Here is a 23,190-nt window from a genome sequence, read left to right as displayed (position 1 = left end):
GCTTGGTCCCCAAGGCACTGTCTATTCACAGAAACCCAGGAACATTGATGATCTGAGAGTAAAAATTACTCAAGCTTTTCAACAAATCACCCCTCTTATGTTACAACGGACATGGGCCGAATTGCATCACCGTTATGAGTTGTACAGGGTGCGCAATGGAGGTCATGTTGAGCTCTGAGGAATCTTCCATCTTTCTATATTGTATGCACAAAGTTTCAACAAATAAAGTTCAGTAGTAAATGTTTTACGGTGTTTTTATTTCATCCATACCCAAACGGATCATCCTGTATATTTATTTTTTCCATAACCTAATTGAAATACTTGTAAATAAAAATTGTCCACAGCCAAAAAATTGAAATAATATCGCTTTATAACTTCACAGATGGTGGGAAGATTCAGATGCTCTTGTTTGAAAATTATCTCCTACTAATTAGTACCAAAACCAGGCACTTTACTTTTTCACTTAAAAGTAATTTTCAAATGAATCATAGAATATTGATATCCTTGGTGTTACCTAATATGTCTGCGGTAATATTTATATAATTGCAATTTGTTTCTGTACTCTACTGTAAAGTGTGCTGTTATCAGAGCATATTCCTCCCATACATATAGGTGTAAAGGAGAAGAATTGCTTCACACTGTGTAATTGTGCTTCAAGTGTTGCATATAGACCTATAAAGATAGGTTAGGTTAATTCAGGGCTGGGCACCAAGAGCGAATTCTACTCTCTCACGGGGAGCCATATGACTTCTCTTCAACCCCTTTCTTCCCCGCCTAACACAGCGCAGCGTTGATTGCGTGACGGATGAATATTAAGCGTCACCGTTTAAAGTTTGGATTAATTGTATGTCATTGAGTTACTTAATATTTTGACAGCAATATTTATTTACTTACCAGAGCTTCCTCAAATTAGAGGCTGCTATTAGATAAAGCATACAAAACAAAAAAAAAGAACAAATAGATGATGAAAGATAACAGAGTAAGAAAAATAACAAACAAACAAACAATGGCAGTTCACAGAATAAGAAAAGTTACAAACAAGTAAAAAAGCAATGAAAGCTAATAAGAAACAGAAAAATGATAATGGTGCGTCAGTTTTTTTCAGTACATTGAATTAGAGCCCATATAGGTGGTTCCGTAAGAGTTTGACCGATTCTCTAATTATAAGGAGGGTCATTTAATTTAGAAAAGATTTGTGCAGTCCTAGTATCTTACAGAATTGAGAAGAGAAGTTAGGTATCGTCCCTGTTGCTTCAAACATCAATCCCGTGACACATGATATCGTGAAGTTGGCATTTATAATACGGGATGCTTGTAACGTAGATTGCTCGTTTCTCCTCGTGTACGACTTCAGACTGTCTTTTATATGTTTCAAACCTGATTGTGGGGTCAAGGATCATACCCTGAGACAGGGATTCGCTAATGGCGATCATGTCAATGTGTCTGTTACTACCATTGTCGGCAGTTTCGTGGACTGCTTCATAGACGGTGTATTTTAGTTTTCTAAGGGCATAGGCCAATTTAGTTCTAATTCCATGGTGCTTATGTACTGTATACGCAATGTTTCACAATAAGGGCAGGCTCCCAGAACATGTCCAAGGGTTTCTATCTCACTGAGGCATCGCCTGCAGTGGTTGTCCTGAGACCTACCGGGTATGGCTCTTACGTTGGCAGTCATTTTGATAGCCTCCTTCCATTCACCGCTAGTCATTCCATCAGGCTTAGTTATCCATTTGTTAGGGGGAGTGAATTCACTGTACAGAATAACGCCTTTTCCCTTTGAGGTAAGTTGCACCATGCGATGTACTCTCGTTGGCGTAATTCGGTCCTAATTTTTCTGGTGTTTATTATTCCTCTTGTAGAAGTTAGGGGTTCAGCTCCATCGATTTGAAGGTTGTTCAAACAATGTTTAGCTCTCTCCATTAGACATCTAGTGTTGTTTATGTACATATTATTACACATATTCAACTCCATGCAAGATTTGAAGTGTTGCATTTGTTCGGATCAAATTTCTGGACATTTCAAGAACAAAACTAAAATTCTTTCAATAATTTATTATCATAATACACTGCTCTCTTAAAATGACTGAGTCCACATCTGTGGAGTAACGGTCAGCGCGTCTGGCCGCGAAACCAAGTGGCCCGGGTTCGAATGCCGGTCGGGCCAAGTTACCTGGTTGAGGTTTTTTCCGGGGTTTTCCCTCAACCTAATACGAGCAAATGCTGGGTAACTTTCGGTGCTGGACCCCGAACTCATTTCACCGGCATTATCACCTTCATTTCATTCAGACGCTAAATAACCTAGATGTTGATACAGCGTCGTAAAATAACCCAATTAAAAAAAAATGACTGAGCATATTGGTAATTAAATCAATGGTTTTCCCAAAACACTTTATGAATTATTTCATATAAAACAATTTTTATCTCGGAAAGGAAGCAAAAACGAACAAAATTTTATTTAACTTTTTAATGTAAAATATTTCAAAGAATAACCCCTTTAAATTAATGACATTACTTACGATTCGCTTTGTATATCGGTCGATAACTTTTTAACGACACTGTATGACTTGAGGTAATGAATAGGTGATAGCGAGATACTATTTTGGGTAGATACAGTAAGCCCGAATATTTGTGTTAAAATTACCTCGCATTTGCCTCACAGTTGAGGGAAACCTAGGAAGGAAACTAACCAAGGAATCAACTCAAGTTGAATTCGAACCTATCTACTTCCTAGTGTAATGTCCCCGTCGTTGCCTCCAAACCACGTCGATGGCTACTGTGTCATACAATACTCGGCATTCTTATACTCATGGAACAAATACCATTTTTGCTCCGAATATGTGTTTACGTTCAATTTTAGTTCGGACTACGAAAGTAGACGACTGTGTGAAACCAGTTATATAATTCTCATGATTCTTTCCATTTTATTCTGATCTTGAAAAAAGAATTTTCGTCCGCTTTTTTGCTCAGAATTAGCCTCCTGTGCCTCCTTCCCACGAGAGACGCGCTGTTGCGCTACACACAAACAACCGTCGAGATGGCTCATGGGAAAACTGTGAAAGAAACAGACTTCATACGAAGCGAGTTCATAAAAGGCAACTTACTGCTAAAAAAATGCGTTCCACATATCAACACAGTTCTGTGTGACCCGCAAGTTGAGTGAATGCAAGTGTTGGTATAAATCAGCGCTTCTCAACTGGAATTTATCCCCGTGATATCTACTATGCAGTGCAGCGAAGATGATAATGATGTTTAATAGGGCGCTTCAGTAACTATGGCTATTTGCGCCCTTATCTAAAGTTCTTAAGAGAAGAATCCAAAAAGGTTAGCTGCCCTTGAAAAAGGGGTACCGAAAGGTAACAGCACCTAAATTAATTGTAGATCAACAATATTCTATTTTTAATTTTAATTTCATTTTTATTTTATTTCTATTTATTTGGGGGAGGGCAGCTATCCTCGACAGGAATAATTTATTTTTCATATACAGAACTGTACAGATGGTTATTTACAATTAACAAGGAATGACTTAAAACATTAATGGCTATATCTTGAAGATCCAAATGATCAATATGGAAACGATGAAAGAAACTGATACAAAATTTTGAGATACAAAACACACTTAAATAATAATATAAGAAAATACGAACACCGAGCTAAAAACATTGCCATACTAAAATTAGGCGCACAAATTCATTAATAACAAGATAATTCCTTATATATCATGGTTTGACTCTCAATGCAAGAAAATCGCAAGCAATCCTAGTGGGATTATGCAACATTACTCCTGTTCTTCCAGTCAAGTTAAACGACACAATAGTCCCTTTTGCTTCCTGTGTTAAAAACCTAGGAGTTTACTTTGATACGCATCTAAACTGGAATAACCAAGTAACTCATATTATCAAAAAAGTGCTTTCCATACTACATTCCTTAAACAGCATTCGAAAATTCCTCCCGCTATCACTCAAGAAAATATTAGTGGAAACACTAGTAATGCCCCACTTCGATTATTGTGATTCTCTACTGACTGACCTCAATGTCAACCAGTCGCAAAGATTACAACGTGTTCATAATTCTTGTGTTCGCTTCGTCTGCGATGTCCGTCGCGCTGACCACATTACCCCATCCTTCCAAACTCTAAACTGGCTACGGCTTAACGAACGTAGAAATTTTCATTCTCTTGTTCTCCTTTTCCAAGTTCTTCACACCTCTACACCTACCTACCTTGCCTCCCGTTTCAGTTACCTGTCAGCGTATCATAATCTCTTCACACGCACGCAAAATAGCCTCATACTAGCCATACCAACACATAAGACATCATCGTATTCATCATCATACACTATCTCGCTCTCGCGCTTGTGAAATACTCTACCCAGTGACATCAGAGACTGTCGGAATTTAGTAGCGTTCAAAAACAAACTTATCAAGCATTTTTCTTACTGCGTAGAGTAGGTTTAATTTTTACTTAATTAAGAAAAAAATGTTTCTCTCTTCTTAACTTCTACAATAAACTGTCTAGCTTTTATTAATCAATTAATCTTTTAGTACTTCGATTTTTATGGCCTTATCTATACCAGGTTAAAAAAAATGAACAATTATTATTAGAGTCCGGAATTCCGAAACAAATTCGTGAACACTTTCAATTCTTGTAACGTACAATATTTATTTCATCCTTATGTCGAATTTCATTATTTTTAATAAATGAATATTAACATGTACGTATTAAACAACCACTAGAAAAGGACATACCTAGAATATGCTCAGAATTAACTAGCCCATCCACCGCTGTGGAGTAACGGTTAGCATGCCTGACCGAAAAACGAGCGGATCCGTGTTCAAATCCTAGTTGGGACAAGTTATCAGGATGAGGTTATTTCCGGGTTTTCCCCTCAACCCATTAAGAGCAAATCCTGGGTACTTTCGGCGCTGGACTCATTTCGCCGGCATTATCATCTTCATCTCACTCAGACGCTAGATAACCATAGCAATTGATAAAGCATCGTAAAATAACCAATTATAAATTGAATTGAGGCGGTAGCCGGAAAAGGGCTCATAGGTCTATAGGCCCTTTTTCTGGAGAATGTTTAATTCGAGTCTCCGTTTTAAAATCTACTTGCTTACGTAGTTTCGTTTCAATATCTTACAAAACAGAGGGCAGGGTAGCTAATTGAATGAACCCATGCACTCTTGCGTAGTTGTGGAACTCCACAAACATCAGTGAATATGATCCTTAAAGTGAGTAAAAGTCCATCCAGGATGTGCGCAAAAGTGTAAACTGCACTCTAAAGATAAACTTTGAAGTGGGTGTTAATCCATTCTATATTAATACTAAATAACCTGTAATCTGTATTCTGTACCCAACACATATTCTTGATTTTTACGTTTCGGTACAATTTATGACGTAACTACGAGATATATGTAAGAAATATAATTTTACTAAAATGATTATGAACTTGTAAACCTCTGTAATATGCGCTGTTCAATGCTTATGTTTAATTTATGATAAAATATAATCATACTGAAAGTATTTTGATAAACTTGTTCTCTGGAAAAAGGGTCTATAAAATGCACCAATTAAATATATATATTTATAACACTATTAAAGTCGGAATGCATTATTTAACAAAAACTTGTAGACAAATAATATTCTAACAGTCTGCAAATTGTTGTTTTGATAAAAGTGCATTTAAATCGCAATTACATAAAAATAAATATTTTCAATTTTTGTTTCTTCGAAACGTGACATTTGCTTCTGGGCCCTTTTTCCGGCTATCGCCTCAATTAGCACGTATATATTGTTGAAATTAGTGAACGAACTACGCTCATTATGGAGGGAGATTTGGATGGATATTTTGAATCTTAGTAAGCATGGGTACTTGAAGTTCGAAAAGAAGTATTAGATAAATGTAACGAAACGATGGGAGTATCACCCAAGGGTGTAGAAATGTTGTATACAAGGACAGTCGCAGGTAAGCTTATGCACGACTTCCACAACCGACAGAAATAATATTTCATGGATTTGTGTAATGGATAACGTGAACTTCACACTAAATATAAACATCGTGTAGATGTAGGCTTAAATATTATTTACTAATTTATGTATTAGTGTTGTAGGTAAATTCTACGAAATGTTAAAAATTCAATATTAACCTTATTTTTGTTTGAATTCATTATGTCGCATTTGATTATTAATATTAATGTTTAAGTTATTGATTTTTGTGAAGTTTATTTATACACGCTTTAACATCTGTGGTCATATCCAACCCCCAACTCAATGCATTACCTTCGACACGCTATTGACGCGACATCGAGACACTTGGCGGCAAAACATCGGAACTACATCTCGTTACACATAGCGGCAGAATGCGGAACTACATCCCATGTTACACTGCCCGATCGGTATTACAGGTATCCGTTATGCCAACATTAGAGCCCGATCGGTAGGCCTACTGCAGATTTTTTAGTAGGTTATTTTACGACGCTTTATCAACATCTAAGGTTATTTAGCGTCTGAATGAGATGAAGGTGATAATGCCGGTGAAATGAGCCCGGGGTCCAACACCGAAAGTTACCTAGCATTTGCTCATATTGGGTTGAGGGAAAACCCCGGAAAAAACCTCAACCAGGTAACTTGTCCCGACCGGGAATCGAACCCGGGCCACCTGGTTTCGCGGCCAGACGCGCTAACCGTTACTCCACAGGTGTGGACCCTACTGCAGATACCTATTATACCAACACATACTAGTATTTTTCATATCGCCAAAGGAGTGTGTAATGGTTTATCAGGTTAAATAACATGTTTAACCACAATATTTATATCACATTTTTGTTTTAACATGTGAATATAAATATAATGGTTGAACAGGAAACTGAAAACCATTAACACACTTCCTCTTTTAACACCGTCATTTAACCCTTTTATTAAATTAATTTATGAAATTTGACTAATAAAAGTTTTTGCATCTTCTAGATAAAATACGTAACTGAGATACAGGATGCGAATAGGATAGGATACTTCTTTCCAAAACACCTTAAGCACTATTTTTAAATAGATGTTTACTCTTATTGAGTTCCTGCTTCTATTGTGCGTTGTAGATGGCTTGTGTTCATGTAACTGACTATAGATTTTTTTATTAGTATTCATGTTATTGGTGACTGAGGCTGTGATGAATCATGGCATGTAAATTTCCAAACCGGCATTTACATTTATAACTCAGGAAACCCATGGAGAACGTCAGTCAGATTGGTCGGCCATGGGATTTGAGCCAGGAACCTCCCGAATGCGAGTCTCAAACGCCAACTCAATCGGTTCAGGCCGAATTGTACCAACTTTTGAAATGTGATAAAAATAATTTGGAACTAAATAAGGAGACTTTATCTGTATAATTTCTATTGAGTAGGTACCTTCACTTGTTTAGTTTTTAAGTTACTAATTAAGTTTGCAATGTTTATTCATTTGTTGGTGATAATGGTGTACTTTTTGTGAATATTACAGTAGCTTACATTGTTCTGTAATGTTCTGTTTATCGGCCATTTTCTGAAGTCATAAAGTAGCGAAATGAGACACAGTTTGAAATAAAATAAACAACACGGATGCAAAGTATCTGGCAACCTGAGATACAGTAACATTTTATAAAATTTTCGGATGTAAAAGGTCCGAAATGTAAAGTTTAGTAAAGGAAGAAGCAACTAAATACCCTCCAGATGTAAAGGGACTGGAGGGTAAGCGACAACGGGCCAATGAAATTTAAATCATCTTGTCAAGTCCAGCATTTCATTTTTTAAATCTTTCAAAATTGCATTTACAAAATTAAAATAATTTCCAAGAGCGTCACGACGTGTCGGACGAATTGCTTTGTACAAGCAGAACACGATCGCAGTGCCCTGAATAATTAGTGTGAATACGTTTTCAAGTTACTGGAGGACAAATAAGAATAACCGAAAATCTTACATGTAGTCCGCAGTAAAATTGTCTTGCCACAACAGATTTCAGATTTGTACGCGGTTACATGAAGGACTAGATAGACTAGAACTTCTACTTTTCATTAAGGAGTCAGATTTCAAATTCTGGCGAGTCAAAGAGAATTTGTGATGGACAAAGACGGTGGAATAATCATTAATATCTTAACCCTCTCGGTCCCAAGCTTTTCAGCACCTTTCTTCTGCCAAACGGGGTAGTTGAAATATCCCAGTAAATTGTTGTATATTTTCAGATGTTAGAAGCAATTTTTTATTATTTAGTGGCATTATATTACCTTTGTCTATATATCTGTCTGTGTCTGCCTACCTAGGGGAAATCAGGTAAATATGGGCACCATAAAACATTTTACTCTATATCTTGCACTTGAGTCATGATAATAGGTTACAAAGCTAAAAAATTTCAGAGTATATCTATTTTAAAAGATATAATCCATTCAAATGTTAAAATTATTCTTTTATATAGCATATATAACATGTTTTTCTCTAGAACCTTACAAGTGCCCATATTATCTGCACTGTAAGGATAATATGGACACACATGTTTGTAATATGGGCAGTATAGGAATTAAATGCGTTTTAAATTTTCAAGCATATATTTAATACAAAATACATGTATTTAATGCTTCCTATACTAACCAATCACAGAATAAAGTTATTGGTGAAGTAACAGAAAACTAAGCAAATGAAAAAAAAAACGAATATTTAAGTAAACACTGAGATTAGTACTTTAAAAATTTATTTAACACATTCAATGAGGAAGAAAAACTATGAAAAATACTTCCAGTAGTCACAAATGTTATTTCGAATGGTATAAATGTCAAAGACTAAGAACAAAAGCAAAAGAAGGCAAAATAATGTTCTAAATTTATTTCGTGAAGTCATCACAGACAAAAATGAATCACTTTCTATCTCAACACATTTTTCATTGTACCAATGATCCTTCACACTGTACTCACTTTTCTCCATTTTGCTCAGTGTAAAATTCTCCTCCACATGCAGGACAAATGCAAGAAGCATTAATTTGTTGAAGAAGATGCGTTTGTATTCAAGTGCTTTCAAGTTGCTGATTTCCTAAATTTATTGGCTCTTGTGGCCATCTTTCGGTAACTTCAGACAAACAAATGAAAGCAAAGAAAAATATTCTAGCTTTTGTGTACGATAACATTCCATTTCTATAAACTAAATTTTGTATATAATTTATATTATAATCAATAAAATTATATCAATGAACATTTCTTCGAAACCGACATCAAGCACTTCTTTCTAACCCTCATCATAGAACGTCTTTATAATCATCTTCCTATACTGTAGAAATACCTCGCCTCTGGAATTCGTTACCTAATGACGTCAGGGACTGCCGGACTTATCACAATTCAAAATTAAATTGGAAAATTTTGTCTTTTGTTTTTAGGTATTGCTAGAAGTATTGATTTGTGTTTTTTTTTTCTTTCTTTTTCTTTTTTAGTCTAGATTAAAATTGTAAGTTTTTTGTTTATGTTAATTAGTTAGGATACAATTAATTATAATACTTAATCACTCATTTAAAGTCTGTGTGACTGCAACCTGCGTATATTTTGTGTGGCTTTACTTTGTTTATAGTGTTTTTTTCTCTCTCTCTCTCTTTATTTTTTGTGTAGCTTTATTTTGTAAATAGTGTATTTTTTTCTCTGTTTATTTCTCTTATTGTATTTGTATTCCTGGTGTTGTGGAAGAGAAGGCCTGATAGCCTTAACTACACCAGAATAAATAAATAAATAAATAAGTAAACAATTTATTATTATACGACTGTCCTGGTACTGACAAGAAAGTCAGTTGGCATGAAAAGTTAGAATAAGTAGGTAATTAAGAGTATATGAGTAAATTTCAATTATATAAATGACATTTGGGCGGCTGGGTAGCTCAGTTGGTAGAGCAGCTGGCTACGGACTGGAAGGTCCGGGGTTCGATCCCAGGTGGTGACAGGATTTTTTCTCGTTGCCAAACTTTCAGAACGGCCCCAAGGTTCACTCAGCCTTCTATAAAATTGAGTACCGGGTCTTTCCCGGGGGTAAAAGGCGGTCAGAGCGTGGTGCCGACCACACCACCTCATTCTAGTGCCGAAGTCATGGAAAGCATGGGGCTCTACCTCCATGCCCCCCAAGTGCCTTCATGGCATGTTACGGGGATACCTTTACCTTTTATATAAATGACATTTACCTCTTAAAGGAAAGAGAACAAAATTTTCACTTATCTCGCCAGAACCCGTTCCCTAGTTCGTAACGAGGAAATACAATGCATATGGAGTAACAGTCCCAACAACTGCTGTCTTCGATGGTCTCACGGTCACCATGCTAGCCGATGGATCCGAGGATCGACGGTTCGAACCAGGGTGACACGAGGGATTTAAAATCCATATCATAACTTCCTTTGGGAGGCAATTAAGGATGAGGCACGTGCCTTAGATGTAATACCTTTAAAACTACCCGGTGCCTTACAGAGAACTCAGAGAAAATTTATCTACAACGCTTTAGACTCTGAATAAGCTCTGCAGTTAAAAGGATTGTTATATAAAACAGTTGCACTCTATTACTCAGAACTGTTTGGCATTTATCGACTAATAAATGCCACAACCCTTAGCAGCAACCTCCCCTGCCACCGGACGGATCCATTCTTCGAACATCCGGTAGCACGTAACCCCCTCACAATACAACGCGGAGGAGACGTACAACTGTTCTCGGAGCAGGAAATACGTTCCGATTTCTTGTGTCCGTGTGGCGTATTCTGAAGGGGAACTCCAAATATTCAATTTCCTCTTCCTATACAGTTCATGTATGTACATACCACTCCAATATTCTCAGAGTTGCTACAGAGATGCATCCCCCATCGTTCTCTAATCCTCACCAAAATGCCAGCTCCCTTGCCGACCTGTCGGTGGAAGAGGTTCGTACCTCTTCTCTACAACAGAGAGTGTCATGGAACATAACGAAATATATCGAATTTAGTTTTCTATTATGTATGTCAATTCTGCGGTTTCTGATTCTGGTCATCATTAGGAGCAGAAGAAGCTTTACCCCTATCTCTATTTTCTCGCTTCCTTTGCTTATTTCTATCCTTCCCTTTGTGGTGATTAGAGCTAGGATTTATATGTAGTAAGAGTTAAGAATGATGCCGAGTATAGTTGAGTCGAAGTGATGCCGGTTAAAAGGTTTTAAGTCCGGTTGACATGACTCGATATGCAATAAAAGTCACAAGGACTAGACAATGTAGCTTTTAAACACCCCACTGTATTATAAGTGGTGGTTAAGAGGATTAAAGACCCTTAGCGCTAACTAATGGAAGTACTGAATGACAAGAATGGCAATTATAAAGAGTGGCGGGGGGGGGGGGAATGGCTTGCATGTTTATAAACTATACCGGCCAAAAATATTAGCTTTTACTACATACAAATCCTAGCTATAGTGATGAAGTTTGTTGGAATAACTTCTATGGTAGTGCGTTGTAGGGGGGTTAGTAAAAGACCTAAGTACTTTAAACAACCAAGGCCTGCTAATACTTAAGTTTATTAATCAATCTTGAAATACCATACGTAGTATAGGTCGCGCCAGGGATTTTGGCAGATGGATTTTCTTAATGTGAACTGGAGAGCGAGTCCTCACCGCTGCAAGATCGGCTGTTATCTCTGTCGCAGTGGAATGGGTAGGACATAAGAGTAAACATGCACGCCCGAGTATTCTATTGAACTGTGCACAGTCACCTCCAAAAACTAAACAAATATTACAGTAGTCTATATGTGTCTTTGGTATTCCCAAGAGACTTGTTCGATTAATTAAAATGTGTCTCAGTGAAACTTACAGCACAGTCCATATAGGCCAGTTTCTATCTGATGCTTTTCCAATTCACTGCGGGCTAAAGCAAGGAGATGCACTTTCACCTTTACTTTTTAACTTCGCTCTAGAATATGCCATTAGGAAAATTCAGGATAACAGGGAGGGTTTGGAATTGAACGGGTTACATCAGCTTTTTGTCTATGCGGATGACGTGAATATGTTAGGAAAAACTCCACAAACGATTAGGGAAAACGCGGAAATTTTACTTGAAGCAAATAAAGCTATAGGTTTGGTAGTAAATCCCGAAAAGACAAAGTATATGATTATGTCTCGTGACCAGAATATTGTACGAAATGGAAATATAATCTGTTATATATGTGTATATATATATATATATATATATATATATATATATATATATATATATATATATGCGCAATGCAATGCTTTTTCCTTTTAATTAAGGATTAATTTAATTTAGAAAATGTAGGAGACGTATTGTAAAATCATTGCGAACGGAAGTCATTTACATTTATTAAAGGTATTCTTTGAGTAGGACTGTACAGTGGTGTGTTTCATAATAAGGATAATTGATATGAGCTGCTGTTATGAAAATATGAACGACTCAGAATGTTATCGCATCTCATTCTCGCAGCTTACACAAACAATATTGGCTCGCCTACTGGAAATGTCATCGAGGTCATCTGCCAAAATCGGTGCCTCCGACTATACAAGTGATGAAATGAGTATGATGATGATGACTAATCGTTGCCGCTTGGTCACTCGTCGCCCATCCCAACACTCCTGCTCTCTGCAGAGCTGTTATAATAAATGATGAGTGAGAGTCCTCCAACGATCGCCGCGCCGTTTTATGGGCTCGCGTCAATGGCGCTACCGTGACCTTCGCCATTTAAGTGTGCTTAAAAATTGTTACATAACATAGACAGAGATATGCCATCTTGATATCCTAGGCAACAAATCTCACTTTTTGAATATGATGTCTGATAGGTGCTCACCATTTCGGGCAATAAATTCTTCCAACCGCCGAATAAAAGTGTGCAATATGTCCATAGAAATGTTTCGCACGGGCTCTGTTATCCAATGCTTGAGGACGTGTGACGAATATATTATTATAGCTAGTCGAGGTGCAGTCACTCCACAAATCACGTTTCTACCTGTTAATAACAAATGTTACTTCGGACCAAGGTGTTTCAACAATAAAATTGTTCTTTTCTAAAACTGTTCCGAAAGAATTGTACGTATATTTGTTCCTACCTTTAATCCAAGAATACTGTATTTACATACCCACATATCCACCTACAAAGACATACTCACAAATCCACGCATGCATACACGCATAAATATACGCATTCATCCAAACAACCCTACACTTACACATACATCCGCAATTACAGTATACATACATGTAGGCCTACTGAACTGGTCTCCTTTGATTGAACGAATTCGGATGTTTGTTTAGCGTCAATTTTTAATGATGGTCAGAATATTGATTATCCACGTGCCGATAGCACGGCACGACCACCACTTACATTTGGTCACTAATTACGATGTATGTAATGAATATGCCCTATCATAAAACGAAGAGTGAAGCTATGTCCAAGAACATAACGGTTAATTTATTGACAGACACTAAAGGTAGCAAATATGTTATCCACTCACTATATTTTCACTGGATATAACTTACATGTCAGTTGAATAATTTCAAGGGAAAAATTCCGGGGCCGGGTATCGATCCCGGGACCTCTGGTTGAACGTACCAGCGCTCTACCAACTGAGTTACCCGGGAACTCCACCTGACATCGTCTCAACTTTTACCTTTATATCCACACAACTCGCGTGGGCTGACGAAACGCCAGAGACCCACATCGAGTACACACAATCTCTGTGTGGCTTGGAATTGTGGTTTTTTGTTAACGTACACAGTGACGTGTCGGGTGGAGTTCCCGGGTAGCTCAGTTGTTAGAGCGCTGGTACGTTCAACCAGAGGTCCCGGGATCGATACCCGGCCCCGGAACAATTTTTCCCTTGAACTTATTCAAATCTGCTTTACAGGGAGCTTTACCTGAAAGACTAGATTTACATGTCAGTTGTCTAATATTATAAATTGTGCTAAATAAAATATAACACTAAATGAATGAATGAGTGAGTGAGTGAGTGAGTGAGTGAGTGAGTGAGTGAGTGAGTGAGTGAGTGAGTGAGTGAGTGAGTGAGTGAATGAAGTGCAATTATACAAACTCATGTACACAAGATCCTTCGCATGAGTCTGTACGGCCATTCGTACTTTAACTATGCACAGTTTGCATTTTCAAAGAAAACAAAAGAATACTACTAATAATAAAATAGCAAAACAACAATAATTGTTATTATTAATAGTTACCATTAATTATCACAATTACAACTAATCTAATTTCATAACAAATTTTATAAAAGTAATAAAAATAAAATAAATGTAAGACGACATGAAAGATAAAACGCAGTGAAACATAGTCCACACCTGTGGAGTAACGGTTAGCGCGTCTGGCCGCGAAACCAGGTGGCCCGGGTCCGATTCCCGGTCGGGACAAGTTAACTGATTGAGGTTTTTCAAGTGTTTTCCCCTCAACCCAATATGAACAAACGCCGGGTAACTTTCAGTGCTGGACCCCGGACTCATTTCACTCATCACCATCCCAATCAGACGCTAAATAACTTAAGATGTTAATAAAGCGTCGTAAAATAACCTACTAACACACTTATACATATATACACATACATATACATAAACATATACATATACGTACACACATATACTGTAAAGGCCTATATACACATATAAATATATATATATATATATATATATATATAATAATCAATTCCTTATCAAAATTGCAATAAATAATCCAAATAAATATAAATGTGAGACATAAAAACATTCACACACGCACTAAAAACAAATATAAAAAAAAACATAATAAATACAAAATGAACATCATCCCCTAATTAACTTATTCTCTCAGTGTTAATAGTATCTAGGCCTATTGCAACACTAATAAATAACTCTTCCCCTTATTTCCTCGGCCCACTCCCCCTACAGAAAACATAATATAAATGTCTAATTAAAAGAAGTTATTCGGGCGCGATTCTCACAGCGAGTAAGACATAGACCTGATTCTCCGTATACAGAGTGTCCCATTTACCATTTACTATAACTTTTTTTATTTGGATAGGTATTGGAATTTTTGTTTTTGAGCATTATGTTAGAATGAGGGACTAACATGAGTGCGGAGATTTGGTGCATGTAACTACATTATGGTACAAGATACACGTGACGTCATCAATTTTTCAAATAGCACTACATACTTTAATCATGTTACATTGATTACATATATTAAGACGAGTTAAAAAAAATGTATCACAATATCACCTCCCTAATCAATAACAACAACAAAACGAAACAAAAACGTACTTCCAATGTGAAAATGTTATGCTTTGAGAGTCACAGAAGATGTTCCAAATAGTGACCATTCACATTAATGCACATTGGAAGGCTTTCCCCGAAAGACGTATGGCTGTCCGGCTTGTTGCTGGCTGAATGGAGACACAAGCCTGTCGAATGCATTACTGCATGTCGTCTGGTGTTGTCAGAATGTTCTGGTACACACTATCCTTTACAGTTCCTCACAGGAAGAATTCGAGTGGCGACAGGTCCGAAGAACGTACAGGCCAATGTACGTAGAACGTGGCGTCGATAGTTGTCGTTTGTTTACATCTTAGACAGCAAACACACAACACACGACGTGTACGGACGTCAGTCGTCTTTCGTTTTGTGTAAGTTAATGCACAAGATAAATGGGGCACCACAACAAACGACACATTCTGAGGACATTCATTTTGCATTTTGTTGTTGTTATTGATTGGGAAGGTGACATTGTGATACATTTTTGAATTCGTCTTACTGTGTGTAATCAATGTAACATGATTAAAGTATGTAGTGCTATTTGAAAAACTGATAACGTCACGTGTATGCTGTACCATAATGTAATCCCCATTTCAGTTTGGTTGATAGGCCTTCCCCTCTACTCACACTCTTTACCTTCCGTGAAGTGGAAGATGCTACTGTCCATCTTACTAACGTTCGACTGATTGACTATGAACATAATGAAAATTCTTACTATTGAAAATCTTTTCCGGTAATCTATATTTCGAGAGTCTATACTAAGCGTTTATATTGCATTTTATTGTTGTTTATATCAACTGGCACATTGAAAAGCTACTGAGAGCAGAAAATAAATGTTTTTTTTTTTTTTTTCACCGCTAGTTGCTACTCTATAGGATACGCAATGGGACAGTCTACACTGCCACTCCTCCCTGAGTTCATAATACAAGCTAACATTCCTTAATTTAATTATTAGTTGAAAATATTGTAAGAACGGCATTCAAATATACTCAAACATGTAATTGTCAAACATCTGTATCACTGTATTTTATATCCACTTATGTACTTTATTTAATCTTTCATTTTTCTTGTGTATACAACTTGGGAAGTGCAGGTATAAGAGGTAACAGCTACTGGTCTGTCACTGACGGACTCAGGGCAAGTAGAAGGGCAAAGAAATGCCTTCGCTTCCTCTTAACTTGTATGAAATGTCGTTTAGTTACATGCACCAAATCTCCATACTCATGTTAGTCCCTCATTCTAACATAACGCTCAAAAACAAAAATTTCAATACCTATCCAAACAAAAAAGTTATAATAGGTGCACAAGATAAATGGGACACCCTGTATAGGCTGCATAGACGCATCTGTTGTTCAGTGCTAGCACACTGAATTTCCTTCACTGTGGTGCGAATTCGGTTGTGATGGAATTTGTAACGGACAAATCAGAAGTTTCAAAAAGTATCTCTCAGAGCGCCCTCGTTTCTCTCTTTCATTTCAACACTCTCCACTTCCTTCTCATTTCATTTATAATCTGCAGTAGTTAGAAATCAGTAAAATATTGGGGTAGTGTGGCTTTCCGATGCTCATGTAGGATTAAACAGCTTGGGGCTTGAGGCTCGGTCCTGAGGCTTATCACTTACTCGTCTGGGGATGTGACTTGGCTTTGTCAGAGCTGAGGCAGGATGGCCCATCTGTCAGTATCGAGTTCACGAATGCCATCTCGGCCACATGTCGAATTTCTATTCATAAATTACTTATTTTACAAAAAAAATGCATTACGTATTATTACGGGTGTCCCTTTCTATGCCCATTGCAGAAAGTTCTTCAAACAAGAGAACAGGTCTTTGCGGAGAAGACTAGATAGATGCATTCAGGTGCATGGTCAACATCTTGAACACTTGCTGTAAAATGTTTCAGTTAACATATTCATACTGTATTGTACCTTGTTTACCCACAACTTTACTGTTGTTCAAACAAACAAGTTTATTTCCTATATGTTTAATCACATTTCTATGATGTTGAAGCCAAAATTATGAGTTTTACTATCTCAGAATTGATAAATTAAATAAACTTGTCACTGTTTTTGTTGGAATTAGTGTTTAGTATTCAGCGAGCCCCAACCAGCACAAAATGACATTATCTCGTAAACGGTTAATTTGAGGACCCATGTTTATTAGAACTTTTCCGCTTCTCTTAGTTTTTATTTATCATCCATAAGTTTTACTATCACTTTTTAAACACCTTGTATATATTTGTAAAAAATTCAGCAAAGCGAACGAATACGTCTAGTAGCTAAATAAACAAATGAGTGATTAAGAAAACTAGTAAGTAAATGTAAACGTACATATAATTAAATAGGCTATACACATAAATAGGCCTGTATAAGTAAATTGGTAGGTAAGAATATACATAATGACTACATGAACAAATTAGCAAATAAGTAAATGAATATATAGGCCTAAACGAAATAGTACATTATGCAACGAGCCTATAATGGTAGATAATTAAGACGCGAGTTTCATAATTTTCATACGAGCGTCTTAATTACCATCATAGGCAAATTTCATACGACTTTTTATGCTCGACCATATTTCTAACTTGAAATTATTCATAAGTATTCATGTTATTCTTATCTGACTGGGGAGCGGAACTGACATTGTGCAATATCTCGTAAATTGTGAGATGTGCGCAGACGCGAAAGTATTGATTTTTTCCGAGGAACAAATGTCATTGACCTTGATATAATCTAAAGAGTAAATTGAACATTAATCTTGATATAACCTTGAAATTGATTTAGACATTGAAAAACGAGATGACAAATTGAATTTATTTGAATATTATTGACAATTAACGCTAATTATTATAGTAACAGAACATAACCTCCTGCGACAGTATTGGATTTCCAGCCTCCGTGACGTTTCGCTAGATGTCTTTCGATTGCATATCCGAGAATAATCGATACTTGCGCTTTCATATTGCTACAATGGTGTTTTCTGATTGATGGAACTCCTGAACTTTAATGAATAGGTGTACTTTAATGAGGTCCATTAAAGGGCTGCTACCAGATGTATAATTACTACATTTCGGCATGGTCGAGCATAAAAATAAGTAAATAGCCTAATCAATAAATAGACAAAAATAAATAAGTAAAAATAAATCATAAATATAACGATGGAAAGTAGTAAGTGTGTGTGTATAATATTTTCTTTATTCTTTGAGATTTTTAATGAAGATTTGCTTCTTGTTTTTAATTTTCTTCTCTAGTCAATTTGCAAGTGAAATACTGGCATGTTAGTTACCATTGAGATTCTGTCTGCTGACCATCGTTATCAGATTAGCATTTTGTTCCAGCATTTTAATTTCCTTTTAAAATGACTGGAATATTTGTCGAGAGCTTCTACAAGAATCCCTCCGTAGTAGTGTCAGTCCCCTGGATTACAGGCTGCAGGGCACTTTGCTCTCAGCAGTAATCCTATTTGCAAATATTTGTCTTGCGCACCTGGTTCAGGCGAAAATAAATTTTAACAACTTTATCTTTTAACTCATTGTAGTACGTACTTTAGAATATGTTGGTATAATTGTCCACATTTAATTACCAGCTTCTTAAAGTGTTTAGTTTATAATAAATAGGCATGCGTTTTGTAAGCATTATACAAAGAGATTGTGTTATCCTGCCTCAAATATTTTAAAAACAAAATATAAAATGAGTTATTTTTAACGTTGAGCAATTAAGAGTAAAATTTTAATCGTGTTCACTTTATATAGTATTCAATGTTTCTCCTTGTTGCATATATAAGTTAATTTTAAATTCTTAGTCTGTCATCCACACGCTAATTAACTTCTAAAAATTGTTAGTTATGTTCCCAATAATAAAATCTGTAATAGGCTGTACAATATTATCACTTATGTTCTAAATTTAATAATTGAAGCGTCGGCTGGAACAAAGTTGTAAGTTACAAAATTTTCATTCGGCGTGTTTCCGTGTAATAATTTTGTATGTCATGTTTCTTTGCTATACTCCTTGGCTTGCAACTGTCCATCAATGCAGTACGTGAAATTTGTCCACTTAAAAGTTTGCTACCCTCATAAGAACGACGTTGTACGCGTACACATTTTTGCAGCTCCTGTAAATTTTACCAAATGTAACTTATAACGTTTTTCCAGCCGACGCTTCAATTATTTTTAAGATGTATCTATGAAACATGAGAAAAGAAATATTGCTTAATATTTTGTAAAACTTTATTGAGCTTTTTATTCCATAATGAACTTAATTTTATTCTACTGTGCTATTCTTTATACTCTATTACACTTGGTTCTTATAGTTATAATATATTTAATTTTTTCTACTCTGCATTATTTTATATCTAGCATTACATTATATTACATTCTATTTCATTTATTCTTTTTTTTTTGCTCTATTCGATATCCTTTATTTTGTCCCACTCTATACCGTTCATTCTATATTATTGTACAGTATATTCAGTATGTTCTGTCCTATATATTTGATTTTATTCTGTTCTACATCCTCCTTTTAATTTTTCTCCTATGTTATGTTCTATAAGCTTAATCATGTTCTGTGTTTCATTCTATTTTATTCTGTTCCATATCCTTAATTCTATTCTGTTCCATATCCTTAATCCTATTCTGGCTTACATCCTCCATTCTATTCTGTTGCATATTATTCAATCTATTCTGTGTCATATCGTTCAGAATGAATATTCTGTTTATATGCTTCATTCCGTGCTAATCTATATTCCTTATTCTACTCTGTAACAAATCCTTCATTGTACCATTGTTCTAAATTCTTCATTATATTCTGTTGTATTATATACCATTTCGTTGTCTTATACATCCTTCACTATATTCTGTTTCACACGCTTCATTTAACTCTGTTACACATCCTTCATTGTATTCTACTATTTGTACATCCTTCATTATATTCTGTTGTAATGTACATCCTTCATTCAATTCTCTTACACATCATGCATTATAGGCCTATTCTATTCCTCATATTTCATTCTATCTTTTATACTTTCTTAATTGTGTTCTCTTCCATATCCTTCATTCTATTCTGTTGGAATCCTTTATTATGTTCTTCAACCTTAATTCTGTATATTATATATACTACGTACATGTTTATTATATCCTATTATACATCCTTCATTATATCCTATTATACATCTCATTATATCCTATTATACATCCTTCATTATAGCCTATTACACATCTCATTATATCCTATTATGCATCCTTCAGTATATCCTATTATGCATCTCATATCCTATTATACATCTCATTATATCCTATTATACATCCTTCATTATATACTATTATACATCTCATTATATCCTATTATTATACATCTCATTATATCCTATTATACATCCTTCATTATATCCTATTACACATCTCATTATATCCTATTATACATCCTTCATTATATCCTATTATACATCCTTCACTATATCCTATTATACATCCTTCATTATGTCCTATTATACATCCTTCATTATATTCTATTATACATCCTTCATTATATTTGTTATATATATTTCACTATACAGCACTCATTATTTTATGACACATCCCTCAATATATTATGTTCTTATCCTTTATTCTACCTATGATAATGACCTACCATTCGTTCTGTTCTCTGTCAATTTTATTTCGTTCTTTATCATTACCTTTATTGTGTTCTATATTCGTCATTTTATTCTGCTCTATTCTAGTATATTTTATTATAGTCAGTTCTACTCTCTTCGAATCCAATCCAAGTCGATCAAATCTAATCTCATTTTATTATGTTCTTATTCTTCTACTCCAAACTCCAAGGGATAATTAACAGTATGTCTTATTTATTTTTCGGTCTAAATTTACTATTCATCTCTGATGATAAGATTCCTGACGTAGATCTATAATATATATTGAAGAAAAAAATCTTCAAAGGCTGCAAGCACTTTATCTTATAAGCGCACGTACTTCAGTCATATGTGAGGGAACTTCAAAAGAAATTCAAGTCATTCTTAATAAGGCTTCCACGACAAGATTAGGCCTATATGTTTCGTTTATAAGTTCTGACTACAGTCAAAAGAAGACTTGGTTAAATAACATAGGCCTATCTATTTCAAGGAACTGATTTGTTTGAAGTGGGTTTGTTACATAAAAAAATGTGAAGACAATTTTACTAATAGTCCTCAGCTAAGATTCGGACCTTAGCCTTTTTAAGAATGTATAAACCCAAAGGAAACCGATTCGATTACTATAAGGAAAGTGGAGTCTCAGTCATAAGTAGGGACCGGATTTTTATGTAATATCAAGGTGTGAAATATGTACATATTTATGTAAGAAAAATAAGCTGAATATGTACCAAAATATGTAAAATCATGAAAATATTTAATATCAATATCTGGTAAGTACAGGATAGGTAAGACTCTCCAGTTGTGATTTCACAGAGCACCCGACTTTTTTACCGCAAATTACTAGTTTTCCATTTGTAGTAAAAGCTTCATCCATCGCAATCCATGATTTTATTTTGTCATTAGGGTTGAATATCCAGGAGCCATTTTAGTTAGTTAAAAGCAGTATATAAACTCACTTGCACTTTATACTGTAAGTACTAAAACTAGAGAACTGAGTAAAATGAATAACACAACAGTAATGCAAGCACTGTTTCGCTTTACTGGATTAGGAGAAAATGTGAGGAGATGTGGGACACATGCATTTTAGCTGCTCCCTGTAAAAAGCAAAGTACTGTACCTACTAAAATCTCAAACTATAGGCATTTACAAACTGTTGTTTGTAAAGTGACATTCCTGTCTCATTCAGGATTATTCCAGCCGAGAACCATACTTCCTAATTCCTCGGAAAATTCCATTTCCGTATAGGTCTACTAAATTTAAAGTAAAGATGTCAAGCAATAACCTGAAAAGCTATTTATTTAAATCTTTCAACATCTTTCCAATTTGTTCCTTTACTCCATCTTCTTTTCAAAAGTTGGCTACTTTATTGCGGCTGGGTAAGGTTACAAATTGCATGGGAACGGCTTGTTAAAACGTGTGCAGAACAATTATAGTTTGAGACAAATCATGTCATCCTCGTCCCACTCCACCGCAAGAAGACAACGCCACTTCCCCAGCAGAAATCTCCCCCCCCTTTAGAGAAGTAAAAATGAATAAAACCCCTAAATATGTAGATTTATGTAATATCAAGCCATAATATGTAATATGGGGTAAATACGTAAAAATATGTAGTATCAAATTTTAATATATTAATAGTAATTACAAGATTCGCAAAGATTTGTTATTTATATATGGTTAGGTTGAAATGAATATAATAGGTAATTACACAAAAATCCGGTCCCTAGTCATCAGGAGTGATGTGTCGCTGACGACAGGGGGGGCATTCTTGCACCTCATAATCAGTACTGAAATTTGTTTGTTGTCTCATTCAATTTTGACAGTGTATGGTTTCCTTAATGCTCACTGGATTTGTCTTAATAGTGTATATTATAAGAACAGGTTCTTCTACTTTGAAAAGAGATTACTGAAATTAAAGTGTCAAATAAAAATCCGAGATCATTTGCCGGCATTCTTTCACCTTATACATACATGGAGTGGCCATTCCTAATATTGGCGAGGGCAACCGCATCGGCTGCCTAATAAATGCGAAGCTAACTCACTCTGAACAGCCGCGGTCATTTGCACAACGGGGCCTGAATTTTTGCACTTGCTCGAGATTCCACGCAATGAATTACAACCATGCATTGAGGTTTTTATTCTGGGAAGCTTCGCTCTTTTCGATACCTATAACGGAATTACACCTGACGCTGAATACGAACTCATTCGCTCGCATGGCGTCCTACTGTGAAAACCTGCGGGCACTCGTGCTTTTAAAAGTTGTAATGAAACTCCACTTCCCTCTGTTTTCACTAAAGCCAGTGTATTTGTGCAGAAATAAATTGTGAAATACAC

The 23,190-nt window shown here is 35.7% G+C and overlaps 1 protein-coding gene across 4 annotated transcripts in view; it reads right to left on the bottom strand.

The window, feature by feature from the left end:
* Positions 1-23,190, bottom strand: part of Ac76E (adenylate cyclase type 2 Ac76E) — a 1,046,273-nt gene that overhangs the window by 780,891 nt on the left and 242,192 nt on the right. The window lies entirely within an intron of this gene.

The sequence above is a fragment of the Periplaneta americana genome, chromosome 14 (genome assembly GCF_040183065.1).
Source record: "Periplaneta americana isolate PAMFEO1 chromosome 14, P.americana_PAMFEO1_priV1, whole genome shotgun sequence".
In the NCBI taxonomy this organism is placed as follows: domain Eukaryota; kingdom Metazoa; phylum Arthropoda; class Insecta; order Blattodea; family Blattidae; genus Periplaneta; species Periplaneta americana.
The sequence above is the reverse complement of the archived record's forward strand: the minus strand, read 5'-3'. Positions and strand labels throughout refer to the sequence as shown.